This window comes from Phyllobates terribilis, unplaced genomic scaffold, assembly GCF_046119375.1.
Source record: "Phyllobates terribilis strain yellow unplaced genomic scaffold, ASM4611937v1 Scaffold_38__1_contigs__length_12584779, whole genome shotgun sequence".
Lineage (NCBI taxonomy): Eukaryota > Metazoa > Chordata > Amphibia > Anura > Dendrobatidae > Phyllobates > Phyllobates terribilis.
The window spans coordinates 1,528,785-1,553,883 of NW_027362798.1; the positions used below are offsets into that span (position 1 = coordinate 1,528,785).

At 45.4% G+C, this 25,099-nt stretch overlaps 18 non-coding genes and 2 pseudogenes across 18 annotated transcripts; all 20 read left to right on the forward strand.

Annotated features, from left to right (window-relative positions):
- The first annotated feature begins 412 nt into the window (after positions 1-412).
- Positions 413-603, forward strand: LOC141183686 (U2 spliceosomal RNA). The gene has a single exon (XR_012258515.1). It is a non-coding gene; the product is annotated as a U2 spliceosomal RNA (small nuclear RNA).
- A 1,115-nt stretch (positions 604-1,718) lies between these two features.
- On the forward strand, positions 1,719-1,909 carry LOC141183687 (U2 spliceosomal RNA). Its single transcript, XR_012258516.1, has one exon. It is a non-coding gene; the product is annotated as a U2 spliceosomal RNA (small nuclear RNA).
- Positions 1,910-3,024: 1,115 nt separating this feature from the next.
- LOC141183230 (U2 spliceosomal RNA) lies at positions 3,025-3,215 on the forward strand. Its single transcript, XR_012258227.1, has one exon. It is a non-coding gene; the product is annotated as a U2 spliceosomal RNA (small nuclear RNA).
- Positions 3,216-4,330: 1,115 nt separating this feature from the next.
- On the forward strand, positions 4,331-4,521 carry LOC141183688 (U2 spliceosomal RNA). Its single transcript, XR_012258517.1, has one exon. It is a non-coding gene; the product is annotated as a U2 spliceosomal RNA (small nuclear RNA).
- A 1,115-nt stretch (positions 4,522-5,636) lies between these two features.
- On the forward strand, positions 5,637-5,827 carry LOC141183231 (U2 spliceosomal RNA). Its single transcript, XR_012258228.1, has one exon. It is a non-coding gene; the product is annotated as a U2 spliceosomal RNA (small nuclear RNA).
- A 1,115-nt stretch (positions 5,828-6,942) lies between these two features.
- Positions 6,943-7,133, forward strand: LOC141183689 (U2 spliceosomal RNA). Its single transcript, XR_012258518.1, has one exon. It is a non-coding gene; the product is annotated as a U2 spliceosomal RNA (small nuclear RNA).
- A 1,115-nt stretch (positions 7,134-8,248) lies between these two features.
- Positions 8,249-8,439, forward strand: LOC141183690 (U2 spliceosomal RNA). The gene has a single exon (XR_012258519.1). It is a non-coding gene; the product is annotated as a U2 spliceosomal RNA (small nuclear RNA).
- A 1,115-nt stretch (positions 8,440-9,554) lies between these two features.
- On the forward strand, positions 9,555-9,745 carry LOC141183691 (U2 spliceosomal RNA). Its single transcript, XR_012258520.1, has one exon. It is a non-coding gene; the product is annotated as a U2 spliceosomal RNA (small nuclear RNA).
- Positions 9,746-10,860: 1,115 nt separating this feature from the next.
- On the forward strand, positions 10,861-11,051 carry LOC141183249 (U2 spliceosomal RNA). The gene has a single exon (XR_012258245.1). It is a non-coding gene; the product is annotated as a U2 spliceosomal RNA (small nuclear RNA).
- Positions 11,052-12,166: 1,115 nt separating this feature from the next.
- LOC141183692 (U2 spliceosomal RNA) lies at positions 12,167-12,357 on the forward strand. The gene has a single exon (XR_012258521.1). It is a non-coding gene; the product is annotated as a U2 spliceosomal RNA (small nuclear RNA).
- A 1,115-nt stretch (positions 12,358-13,472) lies between these two features.
- LOC141183694 (U2 spliceosomal RNA) lies at positions 13,473-13,663 on the forward strand. Its single transcript, XR_012258522.1, has one exon. It is a non-coding gene; the product is annotated as a U2 spliceosomal RNA (small nuclear RNA).
- A 1,115-nt stretch (positions 13,664-14,778) lies between these two features.
- Positions 14,779-14,969, forward strand: LOC141183695 (U2 spliceosomal RNA). The gene has a single exon (XR_012258523.1). It is a non-coding gene; the product is annotated as a U2 spliceosomal RNA (small nuclear RNA).
- Positions 14,970-16,084: 1,115 nt separating this feature from the next.
- On the forward strand, positions 16,085-16,275 carry LOC141183696 (U2 spliceosomal RNA). Its single transcript, XR_012258524.1, has one exon. It is a non-coding gene; the product is annotated as a U2 spliceosomal RNA (small nuclear RNA).
- Positions 16,276-17,387: 1,112 nt separating this feature from the next.
- On the forward strand, positions 17,388-17,578 carry LOC141183698 (U2 spliceosomal RNA). The gene has a single exon (XR_012258526.1). It is a non-coding gene; the product is annotated as a U2 spliceosomal RNA (small nuclear RNA).
- Positions 17,579-18,693: 1,115 nt separating this feature from the next.
- On the forward strand, positions 18,694-18,884 carry LOC141183699 (U2 spliceosomal RNA). Its single transcript, XR_012258527.1, has one exon. It is a non-coding gene; the product is annotated as a U2 spliceosomal RNA (small nuclear RNA).
- A 1,115-nt stretch (positions 18,885-19,999) lies between these two features.
- On the forward strand, positions 20,000-20,190 carry LOC141183700 (U2 spliceosomal RNA). The gene has a single exon (XR_012258528.1). It is a non-coding gene; the product is annotated as a U2 spliceosomal RNA (small nuclear RNA).
- A 1,115-nt stretch (positions 20,191-21,305) lies between these two features.
- On the forward strand, positions 21,306-21,496 carry LOC141183701 (U2 spliceosomal RNA). The gene has a single exon (XR_012258529.1). It is a non-coding gene; the product is annotated as a U2 spliceosomal RNA (small nuclear RNA).
- Positions 21,497-22,611: 1,115 nt separating this feature from the next.
- On the forward strand, positions 22,612-22,703 carry LOC141183526 (U2 spliceosomal RNA; annotated as a pseudogene).
- An 834-nt stretch (positions 22,704-23,537) lies between these two features.
- LOC141183521 (U2 spliceosomal RNA) lies at positions 23,538-23,653 on the forward strand (annotated as a pseudogene).
- Positions 23,654-24,177: 524 nt separating this feature from the next.
- Positions 24,178-24,362, forward strand: LOC141183273 (U2 spliceosomal RNA). The gene has a single exon (XR_012258266.1). It is a non-coding gene; the product is annotated as a U2 spliceosomal RNA (small nuclear RNA).
- The last annotated feature ends 737 nt before the right edge of the window (positions 24,363-25,099 follow it).

Here is a 25,099-nt window from a genome sequence, read left to right on the forward strand (position 1 = left end):
TCATAATAGGCTCTGAGCCTTTATATACCTGTGCACAGCAGCAGCCACCTTCAGTCTGCTGCTGGACAGCCAGCAGCAGCAGCAGCAGGAGAGGTATGTAATCAGGAGCCCTCCTGCTAAGGGTAGACAGCTGCTCGTTCCACCCCACCCCCCGCCTTAATTGGTTCTCCTCCCTTCCAACGGTGTTGAGGCGGGTGGGAACAGCAGGGGGTGAAGGTGCTGTGTTTAAAGAGGTGGAGTTATGCAGATCTAAAACGCGTGGATTGCAGCAGCAGCAAGCCGAAAAGTGCAGGCATGTAAGGGATCTAGAGGTTGACAACATGTCTTCTTAACGGGAGTCCAGGAGCTCATCTCCACAAATGGACTTTTCAGGATCCTTGGGTGGCTCCGTAGTTTGAAACCAATTCTGGTTATCGCTTCTCGGCCTTTTGGCTAAGATCAAGTGTAGTATCTGTTCTTATCAGTTTAATATCTGATACGTCCCCTATCTGGGGACCATATATTAAATGGATTTTTAGAACAGGGAGATGGAAAAAGAGCTTGCTCTGTCCACTCCACGCATTGACCTGGTATTGCAGTATCTCCAGGACCGGTGCACCCCTTCTTTAATGCAGTTTCTAAAATCAGAAAGAATTGAATTCAATGTTTTTTGTTCATTTTGCTTGTTTGTCGGATTTTGGGATGGACTCTTTGGCTTTGCTTTTCTTCTCCTCATTGGATTTTTCATGTTCAAAGTTGCAGAAGCCAGATTACAAGCTCATTTTGGTTCAACTTCAGCAACTGTGCATTGCATTGCCATGTAATGTGATGCAATGCTATCTTTCTAGCTCTCCCTTTTTACTTCCTTTTGGATAAACAGACATATTAGGCAAGCATTTTGGAGCTTTCACCTAAATAACTACAGGTGGTGAGATAAGCTGCACAATATAATTGACCTTTCAGTATATTGTTGCACACACACCATCTATTTAGCAAATGCCCTTGTTATCAACAGCAGCCTTTTAAACTCACCTGAGCTAACAGGTATGTGCGCTGGTTACTCTGCTGCGCTTAAAATTTCTTTTTTGGTTTGCTACAATGCCTTTTCTGAAACGTTGTCTCCTTCTGCTGGAACACTGACTTCTTTCATTTAATGCCTGCAGACTATAAAAGAGAACCCAACCCAAAAAGTTTGGTTGATTAGTCTGTGGCATTCTGTTAAACTGTTGCTTATGGCGGTCTCTGTGAGCTTCTCAGCGACATTCAGCCAGCCAGGTATCCTGCCTGCAGTAGATGGAATGTGGCAATGGAACGCTGGCTGCGCGTGTCATAATAGGCTCTGAGCCTTTATATACCTGTGCACAGCAGCAGCCACCTTCAGTCTGCTGCTGGACAGCCAGCAGCAGCAGCAGCAGGAGAGGTATGTAATCAGGAGCCCTCCTGCTAAGGGTAGACAGCTGCTCGTTCCACCCCACCCCCCGCCTTAATTGGTTCTCCTCCCTTCCAACGGTGTTGAGGCGGGTGGGAACAGCAGGGGGTGAAGGTGCTGTGTTTAAAGAGGTGGAGTTATGCAGATCTAAAACGCGTGGATTGCAGCAGCAGCAAGCCGAAAAGTGCAGGCATGTAAGGGATCTAGAGGTTGACAACATGTCTTCTTAACGGGAGTCCAGGAGCTCATCTCCACAAATGGACTTTTCAGGATCCTTGGGTGGCTCCGTAGTTTGAAACCAATTCTGGTTATCGCTTCTCGGCCTTTTGGCTAAGATCAAGTGTAGTATCTGTTCTTATCAGTTTAATATCTGATACGTCCCCTATCTGGGGACCATATATTAAATGGATTTTTAGAACAGGGAGATGGAAAAAGAGCTTGCTCTGTCCACTCCACGCATTGACCTGGTATTGCAGTATCTCCAGGACCGGTGCACCCCTTCTTTAATGCAGTTTCTAAAATCAGAAAGAATTGAATTCAATGTTTTTTGTTCATTTTGCTTGTTTGTCGGATTTTGGGATGGACTCTTTGGCTTTGCTTTTCTTCTCCTCATTGGATTTTTCATGTTCAAAGTTGCAGAAGCCAGATTACAAGCTCATTTTGGTTCAACTTCAGCAACTGTGCATTGCATTGCCATGTAATGTGATGCAATGCTATCTTTCTAGCTCTCCCTTTTTACTTCCTTTTGGATAAACAGACATATTAGGCAAGCATTTTGGAGCTTTCACCTAAATAACTACAGGTGGTGAGATAAGCTGCACAATATAATTGACCTTTCAGTATATTGTTGCACACACACCATCTATTTAGCAAATGCCCTTGTTATCAACAGCAGCCTTTTAAACTCACCTGAGCTAACAGGTATGTGCGCTGGTTACTCTGCTGCGCTTAAAATTTCTTTTTTGGTTTGCTACAATGCCTTTTCTGAAACGTTGTCTCCTTCTGCTGGAACACTGACTTCTTTCATTTAATGCCTGCAGACTATAAAAGAGAACCCAACCCAAAAAGTTTGGTTGATTAGTCTGTGGCATTCTGTTAAACTGTTGCTTATGGCGGTCTCTGTGAGCTTCTCAGCGACATTCAGCCAGCCAGGTATCCTGCCTGCAGTAGATGGAATGTGGCAATGGAACGCTGGCTGCGCGTGTCATAATAGGCTCTGAGCCTTTATATACCTGTGCACAGCAGCAGCCACCTTCAGTCTGCTGCTGGACAGCCAGCAGCAGCAGCAGCAGGAGAGGTATGTAATCAGGAGCCCTCCTGCTAAGGGTAGACAGCTGCTCGTTCCACCCCACCCCCCGCCTTAATTGGTTCTCCTCCCTTCCAACGGTGTTGAGGCGGGTGGGAACAGCAGGGGGTGAAGGTGCTGTGTTTAAAGAGGTGGAGTTATGCAGATCTAAAACGCGTGGATTGCAGCAGCAGCAAGCCGAAAAGTGCAGGCATGTAAGGGATCTAGAGGTTGACAACATGTCTTCTTAACGGGAGTCCAGGAGCTCATCTCCACAAATGGACTTTTCAGGATCCTTGGGTGGCTCCGTAGTTTGAAACCAATTCTGGTTATCGCTTCTCGGCCTTTTGGCTAAGATCAAGTGTAGTATCTGTTCTTATCAGTTTAATATCTGATACGTCCCCTATCTGGGGACCATATATTAAATGGATTTTTAGAACAGAGAGATGGAAAAAGAGCTTGCTCTGTCCACTCCACGCATTGACCTGGTATTGCAGTATCTCCAGGACCGGTGCACCCCTTCTTTAATGCAGTTTCTAAAATCAGAAAGAATTGAATACAATGTTTTTTGTTCATTTTGCTTGTTTGTCGGATTTTGGGATGGACTCTTTGGCTTTGCTTTTCTTCTCCTCATTGGATTTTTCATGTTCAAAGTTGCAGAAGCCAGATTACAAGCTCATTTTGGTTCAACTTCAGCAACTGTGCATTGCATTGCCATGTAATGTGATGCAATGCTATCTTTCTAGCTCTCCCTTTTTACTTCCTTTTGGATAAACAGACATATTAGGCAAGCATTTTGGAGCTTTCACCTAAATAACTACAGGTGGTGAGATAAGCTGCACAATATAATTGACCTTTCAGTATATTGTTGCACACACACCATCTATTTAGCAAATGCCCTTGTTATCAACAGCAGCCTTTTAAACTCACCTGAGCTAACAGGTATGTGCGCTGGTTACTCTGCTGCGCTTAAAATTTCTTTTTTGGTTTGCTACAATGCCTTTTCTGAAACGTTGTCTCCTTCTGCTGGAACACTGACTTCTTTCATTTAATGCCTGCAGACTATAAAAGAGAACCCAACCCAAAAAGTTTGGTTGATTAGTCTGTGGCATTCTGTTAAACTGTTGCTTATGGCGGTCTCTGTGAGCTTCTCAGCGACATTCAGCCAGCCAGGTATCCTGCCTGCAGTAGATGGAATGTGGCAATGGAACGCTGGCTGCGCGTGTCATAATAGGCTCTGAGCCTTTATATACCTGTGCACAGCAGCAGCCACCTTCAGTCTGCTGCTGGACAGCCAGCAGCAGCAGCAGCAGGAGAGGTATGTAATCAGGAGCCCTCCTGCTAAGGGTAGACAGCTGCTTGTTCCACCCCACCCCCCGCCTTAATTGGTTCTCCTCCCTTCCAACGGTGTTGAGGCGGGTGGGAACAGCAGGGGGTGAAGGTGCTGTGTTTAAAGAGGTGGAGTTATGCAGATCTAAAACGCGTGGATTGCAGCAGCAGCAAGCCGAAAAGTGCAGGCATGTAAGGGATCTAGAGGTTGACAACATGTCTTCTTAACGGGAGTCCAGGAGCTCATCTCCACAAATGGACTTTTCAGGATCCTTGGGTGGCTCCGTAGTTTGAAACCAATTCTGGTTATCGCTTCTCGGCCTTTTGGCTAAGATCAAGTGTAGTATCTGTTCTTATCAGTTTAATATCTGATACGTCCCCTATCTGGGGACCATATATTAAATGGATTTTTAGAACAGGGAGATGGAAAAAGAGCTTGCTCTGTCCACTCCACGCATTGACCTGGTATTGCAGTATCTCCAGGACCGGTGCACCCCTTCTTTAATGCAGTTTCTAAAATCAGAAAGAATTGAATTCAATGTTTTTTGTTCATTTTGCTTGTTTGTCGGATTTTGGGATGGACTCTTTGGCTTTGCTTTTCTTCTCCTCATTGGATTTTTCATGTTCAAAGTTGCAGAAGCCAGATTACAAGCTCATTTTGGTTCAACTTCAGCAACTGTGCATTGCATTGCCATGTAATGTGATGCAATGCTATCTTTCTAGCTCTCCCTTTTTACTTCCTTTTGGATAAACAGACATATTAGGCAAGCATTTTGGAGCTTTCACCTAAATAACTACAGGTGGTGAGATAAGCTGCACAATATAATTGACCTTTCAGTATATTGTTGCACACACACCATCTATTTAGCAAATGCCCTTGTTATCAACAGCAGCCTTTTAAACTCACCTGAGCTAACAGGTATGTGCGCTGGTTACTCTGCTGCGCTTAAAATTTCTTTTTTGGTTTGCTACAATGCCTTTTCTGAAACGTTGTCTCCTTCTGCTGGAACACTGACTTCTTTCATTTAATGCCTGCAGACTATAAAAGAGAACCCAACCCAAAAAGTTTGGTTGATTAGTCTGTGGCATTCTGTTAAACTGTTGCTTATGGCGGTCTCTGTGAGCTTCTCAGCGACATTCAGCCAGCCAGGTATCCTGCCTGCAGTAGATGGAATGTGGCAATGGAACGCTGGCTGCGCGTGTCATAATAGGCTCTGAGCCTTTATATACCTGTGCACAGCAGCAGCCACCTTCAGTCTGCTGCTGGACAGCCAGCAGCAGCAGCAGCAGGAGAGGTATGTAATCAGGAGCCCTCCTGCTAAGGGTAGACAGCTGCTCGTTCCACCCCACCCCCCGCCTTAATTGGTTCTCCTCCCTTCCAACGGCGTTGAGGCGGGTGGGAACAGCAGGGGGTGAAGGTGCTGTGTTTAAAGAGGTGGAGTTATGCAGATCTAAAACGCGTGGATTGCAGCAGCAGCAAGCCGAAAAGTGCAGGCATGTAAGGGATCTAGAGGTTGACAACATGTCTTCTTAACGGGAGTCCAGGAGCTCATCTCCACAAATGGACTTTTCAGGATCCTTGGGTGGCTCCGTAGTTTGAAACCAATTCTGGTTATCGCTTCTCGGCCTTTTGGCTAAGATCAAGTGTAGTATCTGTTCTTATCAGTTTAATATCTGATACGTCCCCTATCTGGGGACCATATATTAAATGGATTTTTAGAACAGAGAGATGGAAAAAGAGCTTGCTCTGTCCACTCCACGCATTGACCTGGTATTGCAGTATCTCCAGGACCGGTGCACCCCTTCTTTAATGCAGTTTCTAAAATCAGAAAGAATTGAATACAATGTTTTTTGTTCATTTTGCTTGTTTGTCGGATTTTGGGATGGACTCTTTGGCTTTGCTTTTCTTCTCCTCATTGGATTTTTCATGTTCAAAGTTGCAGAAGCCAGATTACAAGCTCATTTTGGTTCAACTTCAGCAACTGTGCATTGCATTGCCATGTAATGTGATGCAATGCTATCTTTCTAGCTCTCCCTTTTTACTTCCTTTTGGATAAACAGACATATTAGGCAAGCATTTTGGAGCTTTCACCTAAATAACTACAGGTGGTGAGATAAGCTGCACAATATAATTGACCTTTCAGTATATTGTTGCACACACACCATCTATTTAGCAAATGCCCTTGTTATCAACAGCAGCCTTTTAAACTCACCTGAGCTAACAGGTATGTGCGCTGGTTACTCTGCTGCGCTTAAAATTTCTTTTTTGGTTTGCTACAATGCCTTTTCTGAAACGTTGTCTCCTTCTGCTGGAACACTGACTTCTTTCATTTAATGCCTGCAGACTATAAAAGAGAACCCAACCCAAAAAGTTTGGTTGATTAGTCTGTGGCATTCTGTTAAACTGTTGCTTATGGCGGTCTCTGTGAGCTTCTCAGCGACATTCAGCCAGCCAGGTATCCTGCCTGCAGTAGATGGAATGTGGCAATGGAACGCTGGCTGCCATTGTCATAATAGGCTCTGAGCCTTTATATACCTGTGCACAGCAGCAGCCACCTTCAGTCTGCTGCTGGACAGCCAGCAGCAGCAGCAGCAGGAGAGGTATGTAATCAGGAGCCCTCCTGCTAAGGGTAGACAGCTGCTCGTTCCACCCCACCCCCCGCCTTAATTGGTTCTCCTCCCTTCCAACGGTGTTGAGGCGGGTGGGAACAGCAGGGGGTGAAGGTGCTGTGTTTAAAGAGGTGGAGTTATGCAGATCTAAAACGCGTGGATTGCAGCAGCAGCAAGCCGAAAAGTGCAGGCATGTAAGGGATCTAGAGGTTGACAACATGTCTTCTTAACGGGAGTCCAGGAGCTCATCTCCACAAATGGACTTTTCAGGATCCTTGGGTGGCTCCGTAGTTTGAAACCAATTCTGGTTATCGCTTCTCGGCCTTTTGGCTAAGATCAAGTGTAGTATCTGTTCTTATCAGTTTAATATCTGATACGTCCCCTATCTGGGGACCATATATTAAATGGATTTTTAGAACAGGGAGATGGAAAAAGAGCTTGCTCTGTCCACTCCACGCATTGACCTGGTATTGCAGTATCTCCAGGACCGGTGCACCCCTTCTTTAATGCAGTTTCTAAAATCAGAAAGAATTGAATTCAATGTTTTTTGTTCATTTTGCTTGTTTGTCGGATTTTGGGATGGACTCTTTGGCTTTGCTTTTCTTCTCCTCATTGGATTTTTCATGTTCAAAGTTGCAGAAGCCAGATTACAAGCTCATTTTGGTTCAACTTCAGCAACAGTGCATTGCATTGCCATGTAATGTGATGCAATGCTATCTTTCTAGCTCTCCCTTTTTACTTCCTTTTGGATAAACAGACATATTAGGCAAGCATTTTGGAGCTTTCACCTAAATAACTACAGGTGGTGAGATAAGCTGCACAATATAATTGACCTTTCAGTATATTGTTGCACACACACCATCTATTTAGCAAATGCCCTTGTTATCAACAGCAGCCTTTTAAACTCACCTGAGCTAACAGGTATGTGCGCTGGTTACTCTGCTGCGCTTAAAATTTCTTTTTTGGTTTGCTACAATGCCTTTTCTGAAACGTTGTCTCCTTCTGCTGGAACACTGACTTCTTTCATTTAATGCCTGCAGACTATAAAAGAGAACCCAACCCAAAAAGTTTGGTTGATTAGTCTGTGGCATTCTGTTAAACTGTTGCTTATGGCGGTCTCTGTGAGCTTCTCAGCGACATTCAGCCAGCCAGGTATCCTGCCTGCAGTAGATGGAATGTGGCAATGGAACGCTGGCTGCGCGTGTCATAATAGGCTCTGAGCCTTTATATACCTGTGCACAGCAGCAGCCACCTTCAGTCTGCTGCTGGACAGCCAGCAGCAGCAGCAGCAGGAGAGGTATGTAATCAGGAGCCCTCCTGCTAAGGGTAGACAGCTGCTCGTTCCACCCCACCCCCCGCCTTAATTGGTTCTCCTCCCTTCCAACGGTGTTGAGGCGGGTGGGAACAGCAGGGGGTGAAGGTGCTGTGTTTAAAGAGGTGGAGTTATGCAGATCTAAAACGCGTGGATTGCAGCAGCAGCAAGCCGAAAAGTGCAGGCATGTAAGGGATCTAGAGGTTGACAACATGTCTTCTTAACGGGAGTCCAGGAGCTCATCTCCACAAATGGACTTTTCAGGATCCTTGGGTGGCTCCGTAGTTTGAAACCAATTCTGGTTATCGCTTCTCGGCCTTTTGGCTAAGATCAAGTGTAGTATCTGTTCTTATCAGTTTAATATCTGATACGTCCCCTATCTGGGGACCATATATTAAATGGATTTTTAGAACAGGGAGATGGAAAAAGAGCTTGCTCTGTCCACTCCACGCATTGACCTGGTATTGCAGTATCTCCAGGACCGGTGCACCCCTTCTTTAATGCAGTTTCTAAAATCAGAAAGAATTGAATTCAATGTTTTTTGTTCATTTTGCTTGTTTGTCGGATTTTGGGATGGACTCTTTGGCTTTGCTTTTCTTCTCCTCATTGGATTTTTCATGTTCAAAGTTGCAGAAGCCAGATTACAAGCTCATTTTGGTTCAACTTCAGCAACTGTGCATTGCATTGCCATGTAATGTGATGCAATGCTATCTTTCTAGCTCTCCCTTTTTACTTCCTTTTGGATAAACAGACATATTAGGCAAGCATTTTGGAGCTTTCACCTAAATAACTACAGGTGGTGAGATAAGCTGCACAATATAATTGACCTTTCAGTATATTGTTGCACACACACCATCTATTTAGCAAATGCCCTTGTTATCAACAGCAGCCTTTTAAACTCACCTGAGCTAACAGGTATGTGCGCTGGTTACTCTGCTGCGCTTAAAATTTCTTTTTTGGTTTGCTACAATGCCTTTTCTGAAACGTTGTCTCCTTCTGCTGGAACACTGACTTCTTTCATTTAATGCCTGCAGACTATAAAAGAGAACCCAACCCAAAAAGTTTGGTTGATTAGTCTGTGGCATTCTGTTAAACTGTTGCTTATGGCGGTCTCTGTGAGCTTCTCAGCGACATTCAGCCAGCCAGGTATCCTGCCTGCAGTAGATGGAATGTGGCAATGGAACGCTGGCTGCCATTGTCATAATAGGCTCTGAGCCTTTATATACCTGTGCACAGCAGCAGCCACCTTCAGTCTGCTGCTGGACAGCCAGCAGCAGCAGCAGCAGGAGAGGTATGTAATCAGGAGCCCTCCTGCTAAGGGTAGACAGCTGCTCGTTCCACCCCACCCCCCGCCTTAATTGGTTCTCCTCCCTTCCAACGGTGTTGAGGCGGGTGGGAACAGCAGGGGGTGAAGGTGCTGTGTTTAAAGAGGTGGAGTTATGCAGATCTAAAACGCGTGGATTGCAGCAGCAGCAAGCCGAAAAGTGCAGGCATGTAAGGGATCTAGAGGTTGACAACATGTCTTCTTAACGGGAGTCCAGGAGCTCATCTCCACAAATGGACTTTTCAGGATCCTTGGGTGGCTCCGTAGTTTGAAACCAATTCTGGTTATCGCTTCTCGGCCTTTTGGCTAAGATCAAGTGTAGTATCTGTTCTTATCAGTTTAATATCTGATACGTCCCCTATCTGGGGACCATATATTAAATGGATTTTTAGAACAGGGAGATGGAAAAAGAGCTTGCTCTGTCCACTCCACGCATTGACCTGGTATTGCAGTATCTCCAGGACCGGTGCACCCCTTCTTTAATGCAGTTTCTAAAATCAGAAAGAATTGAATTCAATGTTTTTTGTTCATTTTGCTTGTTTGTCGGATTTTGGGATGGACTCTTTGGCTTTGCTTTTCTTCACCTCATTGGATTTTTCATGTTCAAAGTTGCAGAAGCCAGATTACAAGCTCATTTTGGTTCAACTTCAGCAACTGTGCATTGCATTGCCATGTAATGTGATGCAATGCTATCTTTCTAGCTCTCCCTTTTTACTTCCTTTTGGATAAACAGACATATTAGGCAAGCATTTTGGAGCTTTCACCTAAATAACTACAGGTGGTGAGATAAGCTGCACAATATAATTGACCTTTCAGTATATTGTTGCACACACACCATCTATTTAGCAAATGCCCTTGTTATCAACAGCAGCCTTTTAAACTCACCTGAGCTAACAGGTATGTGCGCTGGTTACTCTGCTGCGCTTAAAATTTCTTTTTTGGTTTGCTACAATGCCTTTTCTGAAACGTTGTCTCCTTCTGCTGGAACACTGACTTCTTTCATTTAATGCCTGCAGACTATAAAAGAGAACCCAACCCAAAAAGTTTGGTTGATTAGTCTGTGGCATTCTGTTAAACTGTTGCTTATGGCGGTCTCTGTGAGCTTCTCAGCGACATTCAGCCAGCCAGGTATCCTGCCTGCAGTAGATGGAATGTGGCAATGGAACGCTGGCTGCGCGTGTCATAATAGGCTCTGAGCCTTTATATACCTGTGCACAGCAGCAGCCACCTTCAGTCTGCTGCTGGACAGCCAGCAGCAGCAGCAGCAGGAGAGGTATGTAATCAGGAGCCCTCCTGCTAAGGGTAGACAGCTGCTCGTTCCACCCCACCCCCCGCCTTAATTGGTTCTCCTCCCTTCCAACGGTGTTGAGGCGGGTGGGAACAGCAGGGGGTGAAGGTGCTGTGTTTAAAGAGGTGGAGTTATGCAGATCTAAAACGCGTGGATTGCAGCAGCAGCAAGCCGAAAAGTGCAGGCATGTAAGGGATCTAGAGGTTGACAACATGTCTTCTTAACGGGAGTCCAGGAGCTCATCTCCACAAATGGACTTTTCAGGATCCTTGGGTGGCTCCGTAGTTTGAAACCAATTCTGGTTATCGCTTCTCGGCCTTTTGGCTAAGATCAAGTGTAGAATCTGTTCTTATCAGTTTAATATCTGATACGTCCCCTATCTGGGGACCATATATTAAATGGATTTTTAGAACAGGGTGATGGAAAAAGAGCTTGCTCTGTCCACTCCACGCATTGACCTGGTATTGCAGTATCTCCAGGACCGGTGCACCCCTTCTTTAATGCAGTTTCTAAAATCAGAAAGAATTGAATTCAATGTTTTTTGTTCATTTTGCTTGTTTGTCGGATTTTGGGATGGACTCTTTGGCTTTGCTTTTCTTCTCCTCATTGGATTTTTCATGTTCAAAGTTGCAGAAGCCAGATTACAAGCTCATTTTGGTTCAACTTCAGCAACTGTGCATTGCATTGCCATGTAATGTGATGCAATGCTATCTTTCTAGCTCTCCCTTTTTACTTCCTTTTGGATAAACAGACATATTAGGCAAGCATTTTGGAGCTTTCACCTAAATAACTACAGGTGGTGAGATAAGCTGCACAATATAATTGACCTTTCAGTATATTGTTGCACACACACCATCTATTTAGCAAATGCCCTTGTTATCAACAGCAGCCTTTTAAACTCACCTGAGCTAACAGGTATGTGCGCTGGTTACTCTGCTGCGCTTAAAATTTCTTTTTTGGTTTGCTACAATGCCTTTTCTGAAACGTTGTCTCCTTCTGCTGGAACACTGACTTCTTTCATTTAATGCCTGCAGACTATAAAAGAGAACCCAACCCAAAAAGTTTGGTTGATTAGTCTGTGGCATTCTGTTAAACTGTTGCTTATGGCGGTCTCTGTGAGCTTCTCAGCGACATTCAGCCAGCCAGGTATCCTGCCTGCAGTAGATGGAATGTGGCAATGGAACGCTGGCTGCGCGTGTCATAATAGGCTCTGAGCCTTTATATACCTGTGCACAGCAGCAGCCACCTTCAGTCTGCTGCTGGACAGCCAGCAGCAGCAGCAGCAGGAGAGGTATGTAATCAGGAGCCCTCCTGCTAAGGGTAGACAGCTGCTCGTTCCACCCCACCCCCCGCCTTAATTGGTTCTCCTCCCTTCCAACGGTGTTGAGGCGGGTGGGAACAGCAGGGGGTGAAGGTGCTGTGTTTAAAGAGGTGGAGTTATGCAGATCTAAAACGCGTGGATTGCAGCAGCAGCAAGCCGAAAAGTGCAGGCATGTAAGGGATCTAGAGGTTGACAACATGTCTTCTTAACGGGAGTCCAGGAGCTCATCTCCACAAATGGACTTTTCAGGATCCTTGGGTGGCTCCGTAGTTTGAAACCAATTCTGGTTATCGCTTCTCGGCCTTTTGGCTAAGATCAAGTGTAGTATCTGTTCTTATCAGTTTAATATCTGATACGTCCCCTATCTGGGGACCATATATTAAATGGATTTTTAGAACAGGGAGATGGAAAAAGAGCTTGCTCTGTCCACTCCACGCATTGACCTGGTATTGCAGTATCTCCAGGACCGGTGCACCCCTTCTTTAATGCAGTTTCTAAAATCAGAAAGAATTGAATTCAATGTTTTTTGTTCATTTTGCTTGTTTGTCGGATTTTGGGATGGACTCTTTGGCTTTGCTTTTCTTCTCCTCATTGGATTTTTCATGTTCAAAGTTGCAGAAGCCAGATTACAAGCTCATTTTGGTTCAACTTCAGCAACTGTGCATTGCATTGCCATGTAATGTGATGCAATGCTATCTTTCTAGCTCTCCCTTTTTACTTCCTTTTGGATAAACAGACATATTAGGCAAGCATTTTGGAGCTTTCACCTAAATAACTACAGGTGGTGAGATAAGCTGCACAATATAATTGACCTTTCAGTATATTGTTGCACACACACCATCTATTTAGCAAATGCCCTTGTTATCAACAGCAGCCTTTTAAACTCACCTGAGCTAACAGGTATGTGCGCTGGTTACTCTGCTGCGCTTAAAATTTCTTATTTGGTTTGCTACAATGCCTTTTCTGAAACGTTGTCTCCTTCTGCTGGAACACTGACTTCTTTCATTTAATGCCTGCAGACTATAAAAGAGAACCCAACCCAAAAAGTTTGGTTGATTAGTCTGTGGCATTCTGTTAAACTGTTGCTTATGGCGGTCTCTGTGAGCTTCTCAGCGACATTCAGCCAGCCAGGTATCCTGCCTGCAGTAGATGGAATGTGGCAATGGAACGCTGGCTGCGCGTGTCATAATAGGCTCTGAGCCTTTATATACCTGTGCACAGCAGCAGCCACCTTCAGTCTGCTGCTGGACAGCCAGCAGCAGCAGCAGCAGGAGAGGTATGTAATCAGGAGCCCTCCTGCTAAGGGTAGACAGCTGCTCGTTCCACCCCACCCCCCGCCTTAATTGGTTCTCCTCCCTTCCAACGGTGTTGAGGCGGGTGGGAACAGCAGGGGGTGAAGGTGCTGTGTTTAAAGAGGTGGAGTTATGCAGATCTAAAACGCGTGGATTGCAGCAGCAGCAAGCCGAAAAGTGCAGGCATGTAAGGGATCTAGAGGTTGACAACATGTCTTCTTAACGGGAGTCCAGGAGCTCATCTCCACAAATGGACTTTTCAGGATCCTTGGGTGGCTCCGTAGTTTGAAACCAATTCTGGTTATCGCTTCTCGGCCTTTTGGCTAAGATCAAGTGTAGTATCTGTTCTTATCAGTTTAATATCTGATACGTCCCCTATCTGGGGACCATATATTAAATGGATTTTTAGAACAGGGAGATGGAAAAAGAGCTTGCTCTGTCCACTCCACGCATTGACCTGGTATTGCAGTATCTCCAGGACCGGTGCACCCCTTCTTTAATGCAGTTTCTAAAATCAGAAAGAATTGAATTCAATGTTTTTTGTTCATTTTGCTTGTTTGTCGGATTTTGGGATGGACTCTTTGGCTTTGCTTTTCTTCTCCTCATTGGATTTTTCATGTTCAAAGTTGCAGAAGCCAGATTACAAGCTCATTTTGGTTCAACTTCAGCAACAGTGCATTGCATTGCCATGTAATGTGATGCAATGCTATCTTTCTAGCTCTCCCTTTTTACTTCCTTTTGGATAAACAGACATATTAGGCAAGCATTTTGGAGCTTTCACCTAAATAACTACAGGTGGTGAGATAAGCTGCACAATATAATTGACCTTTCAGTATATTGTTGCACACACACCATCTATTTAGCAAATGCCCTTGTTATCAACAGCAGCCTTTTAAACTCACCTGAGCTAACAGGTATGTGCGCTGGTTAGTCTGCTGCGCTTAAAATTTCTTATTTGGTTTGCTACAATGCCTTTTCTGAAACGTTGTCTCCTTCTGCTGGAACACTGACTTCTTTCATTTAATGCCTGCAGACTATAAAAGAGAACCCAACCCAAAAAGTTTGGTTGATTAGTCTGTGGCATTCTGTTAAACTGTTGCTTATGGCGGTCTCTGTGAGCTTCTCAGCGACATTCAGCCAGCCAGGTATCCTGCCTGCAGTAGATGGAATGTGGCAATGGAACGCTGGCTGCGCGTGTCATAATAGGCTCTGAGCCTTTATATACCTGTGCACAGCAGCAGCCACCTTCAGTCTGCTGCTGGACAGCCAGCAGCAGCAGCAGCAGGAGAGGTATGTAATCAGGAGCCCTCCTGCTAAGGGTAGACAGCTGCTCGTTCCACCCCACCCCCCGCCTTAATTGGTTCTCCTCCCTTCCAACGGTGTTGAGGCGGGTGGGAACAGCAGGGGGTGAAGGTGCTGTGTTTAAAGAGGTGGAGTTATGCAGATCTAAAACGCGTGGATTGCAGCAGCAGCAAGCCGAAAAGTGCAGGCATGTAAGGGATCTAGAGGTTGACAACATGTCTTCTTAACGGGAGTCCAGGAGCTCATCTCCACAAATGGACTTTTCAGGATCCTTGGGTGGCTCCGTAGTTTGAAACCAATTCTGGTTATCGCTTCTCGGCCTTTTGGCTAAGATCAAGTGTAGTATCTGTTCTTATCAGTTTAATATCTGATACGTCCCCTATCTGGGGACCATATATTAAATGGATTTTTAGAACAGGGAGATGGAAAAAGAGCTTGCTCTGTCCACTCCACGCATTGACCTGGTATTGCAGTATCTCCAGGACCGGTGCACCCCTTCTTTAATGCAGTTTCTAAAATCAGAAAGAATTGAATTCAATGTTTTTTGTTCATTTTGCTTGTTTGTCGGATTTTGGGATGGACTCTTTGGCTTTGCTTTTCTTCTCCTCATTGGATTTTTCATGTTCAAAGTTGCAGAAGCCAGATTACAAGCTCATTTTGGTTCAACTTCAGCAACAGTGCATTGCATTGCCATGTAATGTGATGCAATGCTATCTTTCTAGCTCTCCCTTTTTACTTCCTTTTGGATAAACAGACATATTAGGCAAGCATTTTGGAGCTTTCACCTAAATAACTACAGGTGGTGAGATAAGCTGCACAATATAATTGACCTTTCAGTATATTGTTGCACACACACCATCTATTTAGCAAATGCCCTTGTTATCAACAGCAGCCTTTTAAACTCACCTGAGCTAACAGGTATGTGCGCTGGTTACTCTGCTGCGCTTAAAATTTCTTTTTTGGTTTGCTACAATGCCTTTTCTGAAACGTTGTCTCCTTCTGCTGGAACACTGACTTCTTTCATTTAATGCCTGCAGACTATAAAAGAGAACCCAACCCAAAAAGTTTGGTTGATTAGTCTGTGGCATTCTGTTAAACTGTTGCTTATGGTGGTCTCTGTGAGCTTCTCAGCGACATTCAGCCAGCCAGGTATCCTGCCTGCAGTAGATGGAATGTGGCAATGGAACGCTGGCTGCGCGTGTCATAATAGGCTCTGAGCCTTTATATACCTGTGCACAGCAGCAGCCACCTTCAGTCTGCTGCTGGACAGCCAGCAGCAGCAGCAGCAGGAGAGGTATGTAATCAGGAGCCCTCCTGCTAAGGGTAGACAGCTGCTCGTTCCACCCCACCCCCCGCCTTAATTGGTTCTCCTCCCTTCCAACGGTGTTGAGGCAGGTGGGAACAGCAGGGGGTGAAGGTGCTGTGTTTAAAGAGGTGGAGTTATGCAGATCTAAAACGCGTGGATTGCAGCAGCAGCAAGCCGAAAAGTGCAGGCATGTAAGGGATCTAGAGGTTGACAACATGTCTTCTTAACGGGAGTCCAGGAGCTCATCTCCACAAATGGACTTTTCAGGATCCTTGGGTGGCTCCGTAGTTTGAAACCAATTCTGGTTATCGCTTCTCGGCCTTTTGGCTAAGATCAAGTGTAGTATCTGTTCTTATCAGTTTAATATCTGATACGTCCCCTATCTGGGGACCATATATTAAATGGATTTTTAGAACAGGGAGATGGAAAAAGAGCTTGCTCTGTCCACTCCACGCATTGACCTGGTATTGCAGTATCTCCAGGACCGGTGCACCCCTTCTTTAATGCAGTTTCTAAAATCAGAAAGAATTGAATTCAATGTTTTTTGTTCATTTTGCTTGTTTGTCGGATTTTGGGATGGACTCTTTGGCTTTGCTTTTCTTCTCCTCATTGGATTTTTCATGTTCAAAGTTGCAGAAGCCAGATTACAAGCTCATTTTGGTTCAACTTCAGCAACTGTGCATTGCATTGCCATGTAATGTGATGCAATGCTATCTTTCTAGCTCTCCCTTTTTACTTCCTTTTGGATAAACAGACATATTAGGCAAGCATTTTGGAGCTTTCACCTAAATAACTACAGGTGGTGAGATAAGCTGCACAATATAATTGACCTTTCAGTATATTGTTGCACACACACCATCTATTTAGCAAATGCCCTTGTTATCAACAGCAGCCTTTTAAACTCACCTGAGCTAACAGGTATGTGCGCTGGTTACTCTGCTGCGCTTAAAATTTCTTTTTTGGTTTGCTACAATGCCTTTTCTGAAACGTTGTCTCCTTCTGCTGGAACACTGACTTCTTTCATTTAATGCCTGCAGACTATAAAAGAGAACCCAACCCAAAAAGTTTGGTTGATTAGTCTGTGGCATTCTGTTAAACTGTTGCTTATGGCGGTCTCTGTGAGCTTCTCAGCGACATTCAGCCAGCCAGGTATCCTGCCTGCAGTAGATGGAATGTGGCAATGGAACGCTGGCTGCGCGTGTCATAATAGGCTCTGAGCCTTTATATACCTGTGCACAGCAGCAGCCACCTTCAGTCTGCTGCTGGACAGCCAGCAGCAGCAGCAGGAGAGGTATGTAATCAGGAGCCCTCCTGCTAAGGGTAGACAGCTGCTCGTTCCACCCCACCCCCCGCCTTAATTGGTTCTCCTCCCTTCCAACGGTGTTGAGGCGGGTGGGAACAGCAGGGGGTGAAGGTGCTGTGTTTAAAGAGGTGGAGTTATGCAGATCTAAAACGCGTGGATTGCAGCAGCAGCAAGCCGAAAAGTGCAGGCATGTAAGGGATCTAGAGGTTGACAACATGTCTTCTTAACGGGAGTCCAGGAGCTCATCTCCACAAATGGACTTTTCAGGATCCTTGGGTGGCTCCGTAGTTTGAAACCAATTCTGGTTATCGCTTCTCGGCCTTTTGGCTAAGATCAAGTGTAGTATCTGTTCTTATCAGTTTAATATCTGATACGTCCCCTATCTGGGGACCATATATTAAATGGATTTTTAGAACAGGGAGATGGAAAAAGAGCTTGCTCTGTCCACTCCACGCATTGACCTGGTATTGCAGTATCTCCAGGACCGGTGCACCCCTTCTTTAATGCAGTTTCTAAAATCAGAAAGAATTGAATTCAATGTTTTTTGTTCATTTTGCTTGTTTGTCGGATTTTGGGATGGACTCTTTGGCTTTGCTTTTCTTCTCCTCATTGGATTTTTCATGTTCAAAGTTGCAGAAGCCAGATTACAAGCTCATTTTGGTTCAACTTCAGCAACTGTGCATTGCATTGCCATGTAATGTGATGCAATGCTATCTTTCTAGCTCTCCCTTTTTACTTCCTTTTGGATAAACAGACATATTAGGCAAGCATTTTGGAGCTTTCACCTAAATAACTACAGGTGGTGAGATAAGCTGCACAATATAATTGACCTTTCAGTATATTGTTGCACACACACCATCTATTTAGCAAATGCCCTTGTTATCAACAGCAGCCTTTTAAACTCACCTGAGCTAACAGGTATGTGCGCTGGTTACTCTGCTGCGCTTAAAATTTCTTATTTGGTTTGCTACAATGCCTTTTCTGAAACGTTGTCTCCTTCTGCTGGAACACTGACTTCTTTCATTTAATGCCTGCAGACTATAAAAGAGAACCCAACCCAAAAAGTTTGGTTGATTAGTCTGTGGCATTCTGTTAAACTGTTGCTTATGGCGGTCTCTGTGAGCTTCTCAGCGACATTCAGCCAGCCAGGTATCCTGCCTGCAGTAGATGGAATGTGGCAATGGAACGCTGGCTGCGCGTGTCATAATAGGCTCTGAGCCTTTATATACCTGTGCACAGCAGCAGCCACCTTCAGTCTGCTGCTGGACAGCCAGCAGCAGCAGCAGCAGGAGAGGTATGTAATCAGGAGCCCTCCTGCTAAGGGTAGACAGCTGCTCGTTCCACCCCACCCCCCGCCTTAATTGGTTCTCCTCCCTTCCAACGGTGTTGAGGCGGGTGGGAACAGCAGGGGGTGAAGGTGCTGTGTTTAAAGAGGTGGAGTTATGCAGATCTAAAACGCGTGGATTGCAGCAGCAGCAAGCCGAAAAGTGCAGGCATGTAAGGGATCTAGAGGTTGACAACATGTCTTCTTAACGGGAGTCCAGGAGCTCATCTCCACAAATGGACTTTTCAGGATCCTTGGGTGGCTCCGTAGTTTGAAACCAATTCTGGTTATCGCTTCTCGGCCTTTTGGCTAAGATCAAGTGTAGTATCTGTTCTTATCAGTTTAATATCTGATACGTCCCCTATCTGGGGACCATATATTAAATGGATTTTTAGAACAGGGAGATGGAAAAAGAGCTTGCTCTGTCCACTCCACGCATTGACCTGGTATTGCAGTATCTCCAGGACCGGTGCACCCCTTCTTTAATGCAGTTTCTAAAATCAGAAAGAATTGAATTCAATGTTTTTTGTTCATTTTGCTTGTTTGTCGGATTTTGGGATGGACTCTTTGGCTTTGCTTTTCTTCTCCTCATTGGATTTTTCATGTTCAAAGTTGCAGAAGCCAGATTACAAGCTCATTTTGGTTCAACTTCAGCAACAGTGCATTGCATTGCCATGTAATGTGATGCAATGCTATCTTTCTAGCTCTCCCTTTTTACTTCCTTTTGGATAAACAGACATATTAGGCAAGCATTTTGGAGCTTTCACCTAAATAACTACAGGTGGTGAGATAAGCTGCACAATATAATTGACCTTTCAGTATATTGTTGCACACACACCATCTATTTAGCAAATGCCCTTGTTATCAACAGCAGCCTTTTAAACTCACCTGAGCTAACAGGTATGTGCGCTGGTTACTCTGCTGCGCTTAAAATTTCTTTTTTGGTTTGCTACAATGCCTTTTCTGAAACGTTGTCTCCTTCTGCTGGAACACTGACTTCTTTCATTTAATGCCTGCAGACTATAAAAGAGAACCCAACCCAAAAAGTTTGGTTGATTAGTCTGTGGCATTCTGTTAAACTGTTGCTTATGGCGGTCTCTGTGAGCTTCTCAGCGACATTCAGCCAGCCAGGTATCCTGCCTGCAGTAGATGGAATGTGGCAATGGAACGCTGGCTGCGCGTGTCATAATAGGCTCTGAGCCTTTATATACCTGTGCACAGCAGCAGCCACCTTCAGTCTGCTGCTGGACAGCCAGCAGCAGCAGCAGCAGGAGAGGTATGTAATCAGGAGCCCTCCTGCTAAGGGTAGACAGCTGCTCGTTCCACCCCACCCCCCGCCTTAATTGGTTCTCCTCCCTTCCAACGGTGTTGAGGCGGGTGGGAACAGCAGGGGGTGAAGGTGCTGTGTTTAAAGAGGTGGAGTTATGCAGATCTAAAACGCGTGGATTGCAGCAGCAGCAAGCCGAAAAGTGCAGGCATGTAAGGGATCTAGAGGTTGACAACATGTCTTCTTAACGGGAGTCCAGGAGCTCATCTCCACAAATGGACTTTTCAGGATCCTTGGGTGGCTCCGTAGTTTGAAACCAATTCTGGTTATCGCTTCTCGGCCTTTTGGCTAAGATCAAGTGTAGTATCTGTTCTTATCAGTTTAATATCTGATACGTCCCCTATCTGGGGACCATATATTAAATGGATTTTTAGAACAGGGAGATGGAAAAAGAGCTTGCTCTGTCCACTCCACGCATTGACCTGGTATTGCAGTATCTCCAGGACCGGTGCACCCCTTCTTTAATGCAGTTTCTAAAATCAGAAAGAATTGAATTCAATGTTTTTTGTTCATTTTGCTTGTTTGTCGGATTTAGGGATGGACTCTTTGGCTTTGCTTTTCTTCTCCTCATTGGATTTTTCATGTTCAAAGTTGCAGAAGCCAGATTACAAGCTCATTTTGGTTCAACTTCAGCAACTGTGCATTGCATTGCCATGTAATGTGATGCAATGCTATCTTTCTAGCTCTCCCTTTTTACTTCCTTTTGGATAAACAGACATATTAGGCAAGCATTTTGGAGCTTTCACCTAAATAACTACAGGTGGTGAGATAAGCTGCACAATATAATTGACCTTTCAGTATATTGTTGCACACACACCATCTATTTAGCAAATGCCCTTGTTATCAACAGCAGCCTTTTAAACTCACCTGAGCTAACAGGTATGTGCGCTGGTTACTCTGCTGCGCTTAAAATTTCTTTTTTGGTTTGCTACAATGCCTTTTCTGAAACGTTGTCTCCTTCTGCTGGAACACTGACTTCTTTCATTTAATGCCTGCAGACTATAAAAGAGAACCCAACCCAAAAAGTTTGGTTGATTAGTCTGTGGCATTCTGTTAAACTGTTGCTTATGGCGGTCTCTGTGAGCTTCTCAGCGACATTCAGCCAGCCAGGTATCCTGCCTGCAGTAGATGGAATGTGGCAATGGAACGCTGGCTGCGCGTGTCATAATAGGCTCTGAGCCTTTATATACCTGTGCACAGCAGCAGCCACCTTCAGTCTGCTGCTGGACAGCCAGCAGCAGCAGCAGCAGGAGAGGTATGTAATCAGGAGCCCTCCTGCTAAGGGTAGACAGCTGCTCGTTCCACCCCACCCCCCGCCTTAATTGGTTCTCCTCCCTTCCAACGGTGTTGAGGCGGGTGGGAACAGCAGGGGGTGAAGGTGCTGTGTTTAAAGAGGTGGAGTTATGCAGATCTAAAACGCGTGGATTGCAGCAGCAGCAAGCCGAAAAGTGCAGGCATGTAAGGGATCTAGAGGTTGACAACATGTCTTCTTAACGGGAGTCCAGGAGCTCATCTCCACAAATGGACTTTTCAGGATCCTTGGGTGGCTCCGTAGTTTGAAACCAATTCTGGTTATCGCTTCTCGGCCTTTTGGCTAAGATCAAGTGTAGTATCTGTTCTTATCAGTTTAATATCTGATACGTCCCCTATCTGGGGACCATATATTAAATGGATTTTTAGAACAGGGAGATGGAAAAAGAGCTTGCTCTGTCCACTCCACGCATTGACCTGGTATTGCAGTATCTCCAGGACCGGTGCACCCCTTCTTTAATGCAGTTTCTAAAATCAGAAAGAATTGAATTCAATGTTTTTTGTTCATTTTGCTTGTTTGTCGGATTTTGGGATGGACTCTTTGGCTTTGCTTTTCTTCTCCTCATTGGATTTTTCATGTTCAAAGTTGCAGAAGCCAGATTACAAGCTCATTTTGGTTCAACTTCAGCAACTGTGCATTGCATTGCCATGTAATGTGATGCAATGCTATCTTTCTAGCTCTCCCTTTTTACTTCCTTTTGGATAAACAGACATATTAGGCAAGCATTTTGGAGCTTTCACCTAAATAACTACAGGTGGTGAGATAAGCTGCACAATATAATTGACCTTTCAGTATATTGTTGCACACACACCATCTATTTAGCAAATGCCCTTGTTATCAACAGCAGCCTTTTAAACTCACCTGAGCTAACAGGTATGTGCGCTGGTTACTCTGCTGCGCTTAAAATTTCTTTTTTGGTTTGCTACAATGCCTTTTCTGAAACGTTGTCTCCCTCTGCTGGAACACTGACTTCTTTCATTTAATGCCTGCAGACTATAAAAGAGAACCCAACCCAAAAAGTTTGGTTGATTAGTCTGTGGCATTCTGTTAAACTGTTGCTTATGGCGGTCTCTGTGAGCTTCTCAGCGACATTCAGCCAGCCAGGTATCCTGCCTGCAGTAGATGGAATGTGGCAATGGAACGCTGGCTGCGCGTGTCATAATAGGCTCTGAGCCTTTATATACCTGTGCACAGCAGCAGCCACCTTCAGTCTGCTGCTGGACAGCCAGCAGCAGCAGCAGCAGGAGAGGTATGTAATCAGGAGCCCTCCTGCTAAGGGTAGACAGCTGCTCGTTCCACCCCACCCCCCGCCTTAATTGGTTCTCCTCCCTTCCAACGGTGTTGAGGCGGGTGGGAACAGCAGGGGGTGAAGGTGCTGTGTTTAAAGAGGTGGAGTTATGCAGATCTAAAACGCGTGGATTGCAGCAGCAGCAAGCCGAAAAGTGCAGGCATGTAAGGGATCTAGAGGTTGACAACATGTCTTCTTAACGGGAGTCCAGGAGCTCATCTCCACAAATGGACTTTTCAGGATCCTTGGGTGGCTCCGTAGTTTGAAACCAATTCTGGTTATCGCTTCTCGGCCTTTTGGCTAAGATCAAGTGTAGTATCTTTTGAAAAGGCGGTTTTGGATGTTGGCCGCCCTAGTAGATTGATACATTATGCACACTGGGGTTTAGGCGCTTGTTAGTACGCCAGGTGGCTAATATAGTCATCTGGTGGAAAGCATGGCCCCCCAGGATCGACGCCATTGGGCCGGGGAAGATCGAAAGCCCGAAGTGTGAAGTGCCCCAGGAGTGGTGACCCTGGGGTGCCTTAACTTACTGGGATTGGGAACCCCACTTGAGTTTATGGCACATTTGCACAAGCACTTCAAATTTTCTTTCTTCGCACACACCCTTATTCCGGGCCTTCTGGCCTTAGGATGGGGAATTTTTCAATTCCCGGTCGAAGGTCCGGGCAGTATTATACTGTGAAACCTTCACTATTAATTTAATTTCTTTGTCACTGTGTGTCCACTTATTCACGTGTGTCACGTCCTACTAGGATTTTGTCGGGATGCGGTTCCCTTACGGGTTCCTCTCTTGGCAGGTCTAGGGGGGGAGTGTGTGGCCATCAGGTTCCGCTCCCCCCTGAACCCCCCTGGCTCTCCTCTTTCGGGAGGAGAGCGTTGTTGGCTCCCCTCTTCCGGGAGGAGAGCACAGTCTTTGGCTCCCAGTGCCTTGCTCGGGTGAGAACTCGGGCAGGTGCTGGGGGTAAGATTGGGTCGCCTCTGGCTTCGGCTGGAGGTGGCTTTTTGTCCCTGTTCCTCGCTGTGGCCTTTTGGCTCGGAGGGACGGGGAATGGTTTGGGGGACCCTTCTCCTTTTGGAGAGGGTTTCAAGAAGACCAGCATCCTAGTGCACTTTTTTTGTGGCACTTGTCACTTTTTTAAGCGCACTCGGGTTTTGTACACGAATTCGGGCTTTCGAAAAAAAAAAAAAAAAAAATCTGTTCTTATCGCTTCTCGGCCTTTTGGCTAAGATCAAGTGTAGTATCATTTGAAAAGGCAGTTTTGTCCTTGGGCTGCCCTAGTAAATTGATGCATATTACACACTGGTTTGGTGCACTTGTTAGTACGCCAGGTGGCTCATAGAGTTATCTGATGGAAAACATGGCCCTCCAGGATCGAAGTCACTAGTCTGGGTAAGTGTGAGGGCTTTGGAGCAATGTGCCCCAGGAGTAGGCGCCCTGGTGGGAGTCCAAGCTTACTGGGACTGGGAACCCCAGAAAGACTTGGCTTCGTAGCACGCCGCACCTTTGCCAATCATACTTTCTGAGCAACCCCCCCTATTCCTGGCCTCCGGGCTAGGAAGGGGAATTTTTATAAACCCGGTCGGAGGTCCGGTCAGCTTTGGGCTGAGAAACCAACACAGGCTCCAGCTCCACTAGGGTGGCAGCCTAGATGGAAGCTGGGAGCACGAAAACGGCTCTTCTCCGGCTTCGGCTAGGGAGAGCATCGGAGATCCTTGACCCTCGCTGTGGCCTTCTGGCTCGGAGGGATGGGGATGGTTTATTGGGGACCCTCTCCTCCGGGAAGGGTCCACATGAATCCTCGCCTCGTGCGCTGTTTTGGTGTGACTTCGGTCACATTTTTCAGTGCCTTGGATGCAGCTTCAATCAAAAAAAAATCTGTTCTTATCAGTTTAATATCTGATACGTCCCCTATCTGGGGACCATATATTAAATGGATTTTTAGAACAGGGAGATGGAAAAAGAGCTTGCTCTGTCCACTCCACGCATTGACCTGGTATTGCAGTATCTCCAGGACCGGTGCACCCCTTCTTTAATGCAGTTTCTAAAATCAGAAAGAATTGAATTCAATGTTTTTTGTTCATTTTGCTTGTTTGTCGGATTTTGGGATGGACTCTTTGGCTTTGCTTTTCTTCTCCTCATTGGATTTTTCATGTTCAAAGTTGCAGAAGCCAGATTACAAGCTCATTTTGGTTCAACTTCAGCAACTGTGCATTGCATTGCCATGTAATGTGATGCAATGCTATCTTTCTAGCTCTCCCTTTTTACTTCCTTTTGGATAAACAGACATATTAGGCAAGCATTTTGGAGCTTTCACCTAAATAACTACAGGTGGTGAGATAAGCTGCACAATATAATTGACCTTTCAGTATATTGTTGCACACACACCATCTATTTAGCAAATGCCCTTGTTATCAACAGCAGCCTTTTAAACTCACCTGAGCTAACAGGTATGTGCGCTGGTTACTCTGCTGCGCTTAAAATTTCTTTTTTGGTTTGCTACAATGCCTTTTCTGAAACGTTGTCTCCCTCTGCTGGAACACTGACTTCTTTCATTTAATGCCTGCAGACTATAAAAGAGAACCCAACCCAAAAAGTTTGGTTGATTAGTCTGTGGCATTCTGTTAAACTGTTGCTTATGGCGGTCTCTGTGAGCTTCTCAGCGACATTCAGCCAGCCAGGTATCCTGCCTGCAGTAGATGGAATGTGGCAATGGAACGCTGGCTGCGCGTGTCATAATAGGCTCTGAGCCTTTATATACCTGTGC